Here is a 14,176-nt window from a genome sequence, read left to right as displayed (position 1 = left end):
TATTATTTGGAGTAAGTGTTGTATAATCAAACTAATCGGCCGATAATCGAACTGTGAATCAACGACCGACTGTGAATGATAGGAAGTAACAATGCAATAAAGCTAGTCAATCAATAATCAAGCTAATCAAATCAATCATCGAACTCAAGTGTGGATAATTTTTAATGCTTTTATACGTGTGTGTGTGCCTTACGTGTTACTTGTGCATGCTTACTTTATGTTAAAGTGTGTGGTGAATCAATCAAAATCAATCAAGAATCGAAGGATAATCAAACTCAATCGAAACCGACTTTGAAAATAGGTTGTAAGGATGCTTGTATGTTAGATATAGTAGTTGGGACTGAAAGTAATTTGAATAGAAACTCTATCCTACTCTACTCCTCAACTATCGAACTCGAAATATCAAAAATCGTCGCGAAACATTCAAAAACCAGGCAAGCCGATCGAACAGGGCAACCTGATCGAACAGGCTAGCCGATCGAACAGGCTGTTCGATCGGGCAGCCGCTCGATCAGGGATGCTGTTCGATCAGCCAACCCTTTCCACTTTTGGAAGCCTATAAATAGGGCTGTCCTTGTCAAGCTTTCCACTTTTGGAAAAGCTCTGACCGACCAGCCTTCTATTCTCGCCATTTCTCAGATTTCTCTCAAACCGGTAAGTATTTCGCTCTAACCCTTGTACGTTTTTGTTCATTAATCGATTCTCCATCTTTCTATCTTTCAAAACTTGGATTTCAACCGCGAAATCACCAAGATCTAGGTGTTCTTGGGTGATGTCATCATGGTGTTCTTCAAGAACACTAAGTTTGGCATCATTCCACCATGAATAACTTGAATCTAACCGATTTCCACATAAACAACTTAAAATCTTCAAAAGATCTTAACATTTCACGGTGGAAAAAGATTGAAAGACGGGTTTTCATCTATCTTTCAACTCTTTTACACTCAAAACGGTGAAAACGAGACTTGAACCGATTTATAAATCAATCTAAACAAACACATGGTTCAAGATTCGGGCTCTACCGAGAGATATACCGATTTCGGGTTAAACGTTAAGCTTAGGTTCCAAACCGTCTCTGACCGGGTTTGGGTGATTCCTGCTCGAGTCAGTGGGCTAAGTGGGGACTTCAGTTTTGTGGTTCAACTCGTAGTCAAACTATCTCCAAATCACACCAAGTAACGGGAATAACCAAGTGTTAAGAGATAGGCTAACCAGGTCAGAATGCTGGCCGAACGGTTAGGCTGTCCGATCGGACAGCCCAACCGATCGAGCAACACCAGCCGATCGACCGGGCTAACCGATCGACTAGCACTTAGAACCACCAACTCACAAAAGTGTAGTATTGACGAGGTGCTGTTCGATCGACTACGCCACTCGATTGAACATTACTGCTCGAATCATGAGATACTATACTTCAACACTTAACCTTTTCAAAACATTGGAATGTCACCCGATCGAGCATGCCACCCGATCGAGTGACACTTTGCCAAACCTCAGCTGCTAACCGATCGGTTGGACCAACCGATCGAACAGACCGTTCGATCGGCCAACTTGAAAGGTAATGCTGCAAAAACCTCAAAAGTTCAAACCATCATACACAAACACATCCTTCACATCAAAGGAAGAAACAATCCACTTGAAAGAACCAGCCGATCGAGCCAGCCGGCCGATCGAACGGAACGTTCGAACGGACTTTAACCCAATCGAACAGCTCACTCGATCGAACAGCCGTCCGATCGAATGGTCTATCCGATCCAGTTTCCACTGTTCACTTTTTCCGCATTACTCATTGTATTGTTATCGAACTATTCAGGCTAACCTATTCTCAGTGCTCCTTTCAATCCACAACCAACCACTGTGAGTATACTCGATCCCTTTTTGCTTTCAGCACTTTTGGGTGTTACATACGTAATCTATCAAATTCACAAACAACACAAACTATTTGAACGCTAACCTACTTGCATGTATTACTTGTCTAAATGATTGCTGTTTATTATGTTTACACGTGGAGTGCTATCTGCCTGCTTTAGCAACGTAGTACTATAGTTTGGACTCAGCACCCGTTCACACGGGGGTTGCTAAGGACAATTACTTGCATGGATTACGGTGGTAATCATGTATTGCGAACTGTCTCGGACAGTCAACTCGAAGTCGTTGGTATCGATGGTCCCATGTTGATAATTTACATGCATCGTTTGCCCTTGTGTACGTGCTTGGTTATGCGTAAACTTTTCGAACTTTATATGCTATATCAAACTTGTGTACTCACCTTTACATTATATGTATTGACTTTTATTTTAACGTATGTGACAGGTGTTTAAGCTACTAGCGTGCTAGGGAAGCGAGGCAATAATAAGCTTCTAGGAGCCTGTGACCTTAGGACAGTGTCCACATACCTGCTCCAGGGCCATAATTATCTGTAGATCTTGTACTGGCACCTGTAGTCAGTAAGATCCACAGTTAGCCGTCTAGAAGTCTTAAAACAATATTTAAATTCGGTCTGTAATAATTAAAAATCTGAGTTGTCGGAACAGTTCCCATATTGTTTAGTTGATTTCTATGATAACTTGTTATTATTTGGGACACGGTATGGGACGTGTTATATAACTGAATTGTATGATAGTTGTTGTGGAAACTTCTGAACAATCTGTTTCGCTCAGTGCCGCGCCCCGATGATTCCGCCATCGGTTGGGGTGTGACAATCAGCCCATAGCACATAAGGTAACTCCTCTGCCCATTTCCCCTTCTTGGATCCTAGCTTCTTCTTCAGATTGTTGATGATGATCTTGTTGGATGATTCTGCTTGACCATTGGCTTGTGGATGAACTGGTGTTGATGTTATCATCTTGATTCCCCAACTGTCACAAAAGTTAGTGGTTCTGCTTCCAATGAATTGGGAGCCATTATCACATACAATTTCAGAGGGAATGCCAAATCTAGTTATAATGTTTCTTTTAATGAAGGATATGACTTCCTTTTCTCTAACTTGGGCGAAGGCTTCAGCTTCTATCCACTTAGAAAAATAGTCAGTCATGGCAAGCATAAATACTTTTCCACCAGGTGCTTTAGGAAGCTTGCCAACTATATCCATTCCCCATCTCATGAATGGCCAAGAGGATGGTATTGGGTGTAAAAATTCAGCTGGCTGATGGAGGATATTGCTATGTCTTTGGCAAGGATCACACTTCTTAGCATACTCTACAGCATCCCTTTTCATGGTTGGCCAGTAGTATCCTGTTCTAAGGATCCTCGAGAACAATGCTCTGCCCCCAGTGTGGTTTCCACAATCTCCTTCGTGGAAATCTTTCAATACTTCTTCAATTTCAGGATCTTCAATACATCTCAAATATGGTCCTGCAAGAGATCGCTTATATAATACATCATTCAAAATTGTGAACTGAGATACCTTAATCCTGAAAGCTCTAGGATTTTCTTCCATCGGAATCTCCCCGTGTTGCAAGTATCTCATGATTGGTGAGATCCATGATCCTGAATAAGGTTGAGCTTCTTCACTAGGGATCATCGCAGTATCCTCTTCTATTTCCATGGCCACCTGATTTTTGATAGCAGGAGCCAGGATATGGATGATAGGGATACTTATGTCTTCTGGAATTTTTAAGGATGATCCTAAGTTGGCCAATGCATCAGCTTCCGTGTTATCCTCCCTTGGTACCTGTGTCAAGCTGAAAGAAACAAAGGAGAGTGCCAATTCTTTGACTATCTCTAAATACTTGGTTAGTTTTTCACCTTTAACAGCATAGGATCCATTAAAGTGATTAGTGATCAATAATGAGTCTACATATACTTCGAGATATTTTACCCCCATATCCTTAGCGATTTGCAAGCCAGCGATTAAGGCTTCATATTCAGCCTCATTGTTAGTTGCTTGGAATTCACAGGCTATGGAGTGGGGTATTATGTCCCCCTGTGGCGATTTTAGTAGGATCCCGAGCCCTGTGCCCTTGACATTTGAGGATCCGTCAGTGTGTAATATCCAAGGATCCTTGGTTTCATCCAGCTGCTGGACCTCCAATTCTGCTTCTTTTTGTAGATCACTACTGAAATCAGCCACAAAGTCAGCTAAGGCTTGTGATTTAATGGCTGTTCTTGGTTCATATCTTATATCATGGGCACTAAGCTTCACTGCCCACTTAGCCATTCTCCCTGACATCTCCGGTTTCCTGAGGACATTCTTAATTGGAAAATTAGTTTTAACAACAATAGTATGGGTTTCAAAATAATGCCTTAACTTAGTGGATGCCATGATTAATGCAAGAATAAGTTTTTCGAGGTGTGAGTACCTGGATTCGGCATCAAGTAAACTTTTACTTACATAGTAGATAGGATATTGTGTACCTTCGTGATCCTTGACAAGGACAGCACTTACAGCGGTTGAGGATACCGCCAGGTATAAGGATAACACATCTCCTTTTTCCGGTTTTGCTAATGCTGGTGCTGAGGACATATATTCTTTAAGGGCTTGTAAAGCGTTCTCATGCTTCTCAGTCCATTCAAACTTCTTATTCTTCCTTAGGATATCGTAAAATTCTTTGCATTTTTCTGAGGATTTCGATATGAACCTGTTCAGAGCTGCTATCCTACCTGTCAGTCTTTGAACATCCTTGGCATTGGCAGGAGATTTGATATTTACTAATGCTTTGATTTGTTCCGGGCTTGCTTCAATGCCCCTCTGAGTTACCATGTATCCTAGGAACTTTCCTGCCTTAACACCAAAATGGCATTTTGAAGGATTAAGTTTCATGTTGTAACTATCAAGGATATCGAATGCTTCTTCCAAATCCCTTAGGTGATCCTCAGCTTTCTTTGACTTGACCACCATATCATCTATGTACACCTCCATAGTTTTTCCAATTTGATCTTTGAACATCATATTCACCAGCCTTTGATATGTTGCACCTGCATTTCTTAGTCCAAAAGGCATGGCAATATAACAATATAAACCGGTTGGGGTCATAAAGGCTGTATCCTCTTGGTCAGATGGTTCCATCTGAATTTGTTGGAATCCAGAGGATGCATCCATAAAGGTCAACAGTTCATGCCCCGCCGTTGCATCCACCATGGAGTCAATGTGGGGTAATGGGAAAGGATCCTTGGGACATGCCTTATTCAAATAAGTGAAATCGACACATACCCTCCACTTTCCATTTTTCTTTTGGACAACAACCACATTGGCTAACCATTTTGGATATTTTACCTCTCTGATCATACCTGCTCGAAGTAGTCTCTCTACTTCTTCTTGGATAATGGCATTCCTTTCTGGTGCAAACTTCCTCCTTTTTTGATGGATTGGTTTGATAGACCTGTCAATGCCAAGTTTGTGAGTAATAATATCCTTAGATATACCTGTCGGTCTTCATGTTTCCAAGCAAAGGTGGATTTTCGTCTTTTGAGGAAGGATAGTAAATCTTCTTTCATCTTGCCAAGGATCCCTGACCCGATATAGATTTTTGACTCAGGATCACTAGGATCCAAAAGGATTTCGTCCACATTCTGTTCCCTCGCCTCCAAGACGTTCCTCGGAGGATACTGTAATTGCTATTGCTCCCTTGGCTTCGAGGTTGGCTTCATAGATGAGGTATAACAATCCTTAGCCTCCTGCTGATCACTGTCGATCTTGATTATCCCCCATGGGCTAGGGAGCTTCACACATTGATGGTAGGTGGATGGGACTGCTTTCATATCGTGTATCCAAGGCCTGCCAAGGATAACGTTGCAACAAGATAAACAGTCAATAACACAAAATTTCTGATAATTATGTAATCCTTCCACGTAGATTGGGAGTTTGATGTCCCCCAGAGTTTTCATCGTTTCTCCACTGAATCCTACAAGCACGGAGGATCTTGGTGTGATGTCTGATTCTGGGATACCCATTTTCTTCAGAACATCAAGCTGGATAATGTTCACTGAGCTTCCTCCATCGATAAGGATCCTGCGGACAAAATGGTTAGAGATAAAGAGAGTAATGACTAAACTATCATGATGAGGATCCTGAATGTTAATGCGATCATCCTCATCAAACGTTATCGTCTTCCCTTCTGAGACACTTGATGTTCTAATAGGCCTTTCTCCATTATCCATTTTTGATTCTTTTGCATGTCTTTTGGCTGCCGAGAAGGATGTACCACAGATGTCTGATCCTCCGGATATAAAGTTGATCATTTGTGAATTTGCCGGAGGTGCTGGAGCTTTTTCGGGGATCCTTTCAGGATCCTGGGTCCTTTGCTTTTTTCTCCCCAGCAATTCTTTTAGGTGCCCCTTGCTTAGCAGGTATCCAATTTCTTTTCTTAAGGCTATGCAATCTTCAGTTAGATGCCCGAAATCCTCGTGGTATGCACACTATTTTGACTTGTCTTTAGTCCCGGATGGTTTATCATTCTTCCTGGGCCACCTAGCTTTTTCACCTAGGTTCTGCATTGCAAGGATCAGTTCATGATTATCAACAGAAAAACAATATTCTGAGATTGGAGGATATTCTTCATCATCCTCTTCCTGGTCAACAGCATGCACATTCTGATTTTCATTTCTATGGTAGGATTTGAATTTGTTGCTCTTGAAGGAGGATCCTTGCTTCTCCTGTTTTGAGGATCCTACTTGTTTCTCCTGGATCCTCTTGTCATCCTCTAGCCGGATGAATCTGAGTGCTCGAGTTCTTACTTCATCTAGATTCCTGCATGGTGTCATAACAAGATCATCATAGAATAATGAATCCTTAAGCAGTCCCATTTTGAAGGCTTCAACAGCCGTAGCCGTATCCAAGTTGGGAATGTCCAAGGATTCTTTACTAAATTTAGTTATATAATCTCTTAATGATTCATTATGACTTTGGGTTACCCTATATAAATCACTGGTTAATCTTTCAAATTTTCTACTACAAGAGAATTGGTTGTTGAATAAATTAACTAAATTAGCAAATGAAGTAATAGAGTAAGGGGGAAGACTTAGTAGCCATTTAAGAGCTGATCCAGTAAGAGTGGATCCAAATCCTTTACATAAGCATGCTTCCTTCAATTTTTCTGGGATAGGATTGATCTCCATCCTTTCCCTGTATTGTGCTACGTGTTCCTCTGGATCCGTTGTACCGTCATACAGCTTCATAGTAGGGATATGGAACCTTTTGGGTACCTCTGCATCACAGATTGGTGGTGCAAAACGAGATACCTTATGGCTCCCATCTGCAATTTCAGGTATAGGTCTAACTACTCCCGGAACACTCGAGATCATGTCCTTTAGTTTCTGTAATTCCCTGGCCATAGCATGATTGACACCTGTATCCTGCATGAATCCATGGTTAGTGGCAAGATAATTATTTAAAGTGTTACCTCCCATTGGGTTCAAATTAGGAACAGTGGTTGTGAATCCAAGTTGCTGGGATTCAGGGACAATGGAGGGACCAGTGGAGGCTATGGTCTGCATCGGAATGAAGTCCCCTTGATGGACATCCGGATTTCCTGTTTGCAAACTTCTTAGGGATCCTGGCATTGGGAAGGATCCTGGTATCTGAGACGATCCTGGAACAAAGGAGGATCCTTGAACCTGGAGTGATCCTGGAACAAAGGAGGATCCTTGAACCTGGGATGATCCTGGGACAAAATAGGATCCTTGAAGTTGCTGTGTTCCAGGCTAGACTCCTGAATTCATGAAGGATCCCATATACTGAGGATAGGATCCTGCTGGCTGAAAATGTGAGCCTGATGTCTGAGTCATTGCTGCCGACTTGAGATGTAATCCTCTTGACTCCCCTATGATTTGTACGTCCGGGGTCCCCGATGGCTGGGAAGTGATCATTGGGGTCTCGAAGCTCAAGGATTTGGGCATCAGTGGGGAATGATCCTCTGCCGCTTTCTTTTGTCTTTTGAGGTCTCCAATTTCCCTGAGGATCCTGTCATTAGTCTCATCCTGCCACTGCATACGATCCTTCATCTGCAAAATTAAAGCAAACACATCACTAGTACTGGGAATAGAAGAATTCATAGCAGAAGAAGATGGAGGTTTAGAGGAAGTAGGAGTTGGTCTCTTCTCAGTATTTTTCTGAGATCCTGCCGGTGGAGGAGGCAGAGTGGTCTGTGATGAGGTGACTGCAGACATCGCCGTGGACGTGTTCTTCAATGATGAAGCCATGTAACTCTTTGAAATGATTTCGAACAAAAGATTTTCTTATGAATGAAGCACCAATTGCCCCACGGTGGGCGCCAAACTGTTTTGGTCAAAAATCACACAAGGATAATGTAACCAAACTTTATGTAAACGGGGTATGATGCTTGGTTAATTATGAAAGTAAAGGATCACTTTCGTGATAGAGATGCAAAGACACAATGATTTATACGAGGAAAAATCCCTTGATCAATATATGATCTCCGGCATAAAAAACCTCGGGTGATGGCAACTACCGATCACCAAACTTCAATATAAGAACAAAATGGTTACAACTTCGGATGATAATGAGCTGAGTACAAGGATCACTATTGTTTCGAGTGTCTAAGTGTGTGAGAGTTGTGTTGTATGTCGTGTGTCCTCTTCCAAATGAGGAAGAGTGGTATTTATACAAGTGTAGGTGACCTATTTTAGGTAAAAGGACTAATTATCAGCTCATTTCCCCTTTAGAAATAATAGACAATCTAGCCTAAATTGCCGCCCATAAATCAAGCCAAGTTTCCATATCCTGTGCAACGTCTATCTCCGATTAAGCTCTTGCCATAATTGTGAAGACGCGTCCCTTGATCATGATGCTAAGAGCGTATCCTGCTAGATGTTCCTGCAAAATAACATTGCATTAAGCGGAGGTGACCGTTAGTATGAGGATCCTATAATGGTCCATGATCCTGATCCTGAAGTCCTGCTGAGGATCACTATCTGCCAAAGAAACAAGGATCATTGGTTAGGATCACGTGTCAGGATCATGTATAATAAAATTCCAGCCCTAACAGTATGCACACCATTTTGACTTGTCTTTAGTCCCGGATGGTTTATCATTCTTCCTAGGCCACCTAGCTTTTTCACCTAGATTCTGCATTGCAAGGATTAGTTCCTGATTATCAACGGAAAAACAATATTCTGAGATTGGAGGATAATCTTCATCATCCTCTTCTTGGTCAACAGCATGCACATTCTGGTTCTCATTTCTATGGTAGGATTTGAATTTGTTGTTCTTGAAGGAGGATCCTTGCTTCTCCTGTTTTGAGGATCCTACTTGTCTTTCCTGGATCCTCTTGTCATCCTCTAGTCGGATGAACCTGAGTGCCCGAGTTCTTACTTCATCTAGGTTCCTGCATGGTGTCATAACAAGATCATCATAGAATAATGAATCCTTAAGCAGTCCCATTTTGAAGGCTTCAACAGCCGTAGCCATATCCAAGTTGGGAATGTCCAAGGATTCTTTACTAAATTTAGTTATATAATCCCTTAATGATTCATTATGACCTTGAGTTACCCTATATAAATCACTGGTTAATCTTTCAAATTTTCTACTACAAGAGAATTGGTTATTGAATAAATTAACTAAATTAGCAAATGAAGTAATAGAGTAAGGGGGAAGACTTAGCAGCCACTTAAGAGCTGATCCAGTAAGAGTGGATCCAAATCCTTTACATAGGCATGCTTCCTTCAACTTTTCTGGGATAGGATTGATCTCCATCCTCTCCCTGTATTGTACTATGTGCTCCTCTGGATCCGTTGTACCATCATACAGCTTCATAGTAGGGATATGGAACCTTTTGGGTACCTCTGCATCACAAATTGGTGGTGCAAAGCGAGATACCTTGTGGCTTCCATCTGCAATCTCTGGGATAGGCTTGACTACCCCTGGAACACTTGAGATCATATCTTTTAGCTTCTGCAATTCCCTGGCCATAGCATGATTGACACCTGTATCCTGCATGAATCCATGGTTAGTGGTAAGATAATTATTTAAAGTGTTACCTCCCATTGAGTTCAAGTTAGTGAATCCATATTGCTGGGATTCGGGGATAACGGAGGGACCAGTGGAAGCAATGGTCTGCATTGGAATGAAGTCCCCTTGATGGACATCTAGACTTCCTGTTTGCAAACTTTTTAGGGATCCTGGCATCTGGAAGGATCCTGGTATTTGGAAGGATCCTGGTATCTGGGATGATCCTGGAACGAAGGAGGATCCTTGAACCTGGGATGATCCTGGAACGAAGGAGGATCCTTGAACCTGGGATGATCCTGGAATAAAGTAGGATCCTTGAAACTGCTGTGCTCCCGAATAGGCTCCCGAATTCATGAAGGATCCCATATGCTGGGGATAGGATCCTGCCGGCTGAAAGTGTGAGCCTGATGCCTGAGTCATTGCTGTCGATCCGAGGTGCAATCCTCTTGATTCTCCCATAATTTGCACGTCTGGAATTCCTGATGGCTGAGAAGTAATCATTGGAGTATCAAAGCTCAAGGATTTGGGCATCAGTGGGGAATGATCCTCTGCCGTTTTCTTTTGTCTTTTGAGATCTCCAATTTCCCTGAGGATCCTTTCATTAGTTTCATCCTGCCGCTGCATACAATCCTTCATCTGCAAAATCAAAGTAAATACATCACTAGTACTGGGAATATAAGAATTCATAGCAGAAGGAGATGGAGTTTTAGAATTAGTAGGAGTTTGTCTCTTCTCAGCATTCTTCTGGGATCCTGCCGGTGGTGGAGGCAGAATGTTCTGGGACGAGGTGACTGCAGACATTGCCGTGGACATGTTTTTCAATGATGAAGCCATGTAATTCTTTGAAATGATTTCGAACAAAAGGTTTTCTTATGAATGAAGCACCAATTGCCCCACGGTGGGCGCCAAACTGTTTTGGTCAAAAATCACACAAGGATAATGTAACCAAACTTTATGTAAACGGGGTATGATGCTTGGTTTATAGAAAAAGTAAAGGATCACTTTAGTAAGAAATTCGCAAAGACACAATGATTTATACGAGGAAAAAGCCCTTGATCAATGTATGATCTCCGGCATAAAAAACCTCGGGTGATGGCAACTACCGATCACCAACTTCAATATATCAAAATATGGTTACAACTTTGGATGATAATGAGCTGAGTACAAGGATCACTATCGTAATGTGTGTCTAAGCGTGTGAGAATTGTGTTGTGTGTCGTCGCATGTTCTTCCAAATGAGGAAGAGTGGTATTTATACAAGTGTAGGTGACCTATTTTAGGTAAAAAGACTAATAATCAGCTCATTACCCCTTTAGAAATAAAAGTAAATCTAGCCTAAATTATCGCCCTTAAATCATGCCAAGTTTCCATATCCTTCACAACGTCCATCTCCGATTAAGCACATGCCATAGTTGTGAAGACGTGTCCTTTAATTGTGATGCTAAGAGCGGATCCTGCTAGTCATTCCCGCAAAACAACATTAAATTCAACGAAAGCAACTGTTAGCATGAGGATCCTATGATGGCCCGTGATCCTGATCCTGGGAGTCTGCTGAGGATCACTATCTGCCAAAGAAACAAGGATCACTGGTTAGGATCACATGTGAGGATCATGTATTGTAAAAATCCAGCCCTAACAACACCCATATCCTAATTTTGAAGCATCACAGTATACTTCAAAATCCTCAGTTCCTTCAGGTAAGGCGAAAATTGGAGCATTTGTCAATTTGTGCTTTAGAATTCTAAAAGCTTCCTCTTGTCTAGATCCCCTTTCAAACTTAACGGCTTTACAGGTTAGCTTAGTTAAAGGTACAACTATCCTAGAGAAATCTTTAATAAATCGTCTATAATATCCAGCTAATCCTAGAAAACTTCTAACTTCCATAACCGTTCGTGGAGCTTTCCAATTTGTGATTGCTTCTATTTTAGCAGGATCTACGTGAATTCCTTCGTGATTCACCATATGACCTAAAAATTGCACTTCTTGTAGCTAGAATTCGCACTTCGAGAATTTGGCATAAAGCTTTTCCTTTTTAACAAAGTTAAGAGTGCATGCAAGTGCTTACAATGTTCCTCCTGACTTTTGGAATAAATGAGTATATCGTCAATGAACACGATTACAAATTTATCCACGTATGGTTTACAGATCCTATTCATCATGTCCATAAATGCAGCTGGAGCATTTGTTAATCCAAAGGGCATGACTGTAAACTCATAATGACCATACCTAGTTCTGAAAGCAGTTTTAGGTATGTCCTCCTCTTGCACCTTCAGCTGGTGATATCCAGATCTTAAGTCTATCTTAGAGAAATACCTAGCTCCTTGCAATTGATCAAAAAGATCATCAATCCTAGGTAATGGGTATCGGTTCTTAATTGTAACTTTATTCAATTCCCTATAATCGATACACATTCTCATTGATCCATCTTTCTTTTTTCACAAACAACACTGGTGCACCCCAAGGGGATGAACTAGGTTGTATGAATCCTTTGCTTAGTAATTCATCTAATTGCTTTTTCAATTCTAGCATCTCAGTAGGTGCTAATCGATAAGGTGTCTTAGCTATTGGTGCAGTACCTGGAATTAAATGAATTCTAAACTCTACTTCCCTATCAGGTGGTAAACCAGGTAATTCTTCTGGAAAAACATCTGGGTATTCTGAAACTATAGGGATGTCCTGGAGTTCCTTACTTTTAGTGTTAATGATTACAGAAATCATATACACCATTTCTTGTTTCCTTGAATAACTAGCCAATTTCATTATTGAAATGAATTTTAGTGGCTTCCGAGGTCTATCTCCTGAAATTAGAATTACTTTTCCTGTGGGAGTACGGATTTCTACGGAATTTTTATCACACAAGATTCGAGCATGGTTGGCTATTAACCAATCCATTCCTAACACTACATCGAATCCGGCTAAATTCATAGGTAACAGGTTTGCAGAAAACTTATGACCTAACAATTCTATCTTTACTTCTTGCAAAACCTTGTCTATGTTGACAGAATTTCCATCTGCCGTTTCAACAGTAAAGATCTGCCTAAGGGTATTTAGAGGTAAGTTAAGAGCTTGGCAGAATGCAGTATTAATGAAACTTTGGTTTGCACCGGAATCAAATAATACTTTTGCATAGACGTTATGCACTAAGAACGTACCCGCTATCTCGTCTGGAATGAGTTCGGCTTCTTGAGTGGTCAGCTGGAATGCTCGTGCATTTTTCTTAGTAGTTCCTTCAGTCGTTTTAGCTCTACTGTCTGCTGGTTTAGTTAACTTAGGGCATTCAGACTGGAAATGTCCTGTTTCTCTGCAGTTATAACAAACTCTTGTTTTCCTTCTGCAGTCTTCTTCCCGATGTCCTTTCGCCTTGCAGAAGTTGCAAAATATATTGCACTGTCCATAGTGTTTCTTTTTGCAATTTCTACAGAAAGGAGGTGATGAGGATTGCCCTGTTCCTCTCTTTTTGAATTTATTGCTATTATTACCCATGCGAAATCCTTGGGTAATCTTCTGAGCCAATTCCTTCTTGCGATCTTCTTCTCTGGTGCGGACTAGTTCATCGGTTAAGGTATTAGCTAATTCCACAGCATCGTCAATCGTGCGTGGTCTCGTAGCTTTAACGATGTTACGGATTTCTCCAATTAATCCCCAAATATAACGGGAAATAAGTACCGGTTCTGGCGAAGCCAGGGAAGGTACCACTCTCGCATATTCGAAGAATGTCGAAGTATATCCTTGACAGTCTACACCAAGCATACGATGACTCAAGAACTTGTTTGCCATTTGTTCCTTCTCGTATTCGGGACAGAATTTTCTTTCGACAAGACTCTTAAATTCTTCCCAATTCATCGCATAGGCCACCCTTCTTCCTTTTGCTTGTAGCACTGTATTCCACCATTCTAACGCCCCTTCTTTGAACAAGTTTGATGCATACATCACTTGATCTTCTTCAGCACATTTACTTATTGCAATTACTGCCTCGGTTTTCTCTAACCAACGAAGTGTTGCAGTTGCCCCTTCATTACCTGCAAATTCTGTGGGTTTACAGGCAAGAAATTCTTTGTAAGTGCAACCAGGCGTTGCAGCTTTCATTCTCTTAGGGAGTGGGGCCTGTTGCGGATCATGATCGTTATGATTGCCGCCTCCGTTTATGCTGTTACTACCGTTATCTTCCGGAATACGTTTACTAGGAATTAATTGTGGTTCAGCAGGTTTCTGAACAGCAGCCACAATTTCTGGAATAGCATTGGCTATCCCTTGAGCAATAAAGTGTTC

Source organism: Helianthus annuus, chromosome 1 (assembly GCF_002127325.2).
Source record: "Helianthus annuus cultivar XRQ/B chromosome 1, HanXRQr2.0-SUNRISE, whole genome shotgun sequence".
Taxonomy (NCBI): domain Eukaryota; kingdom Viridiplantae; phylum Streptophyta; class Magnoliopsida; order Asterales; family Asteraceae; genus Helianthus; species Helianthus annuus.
This window is presented reverse-complemented; position numbering follows the sequence as displayed.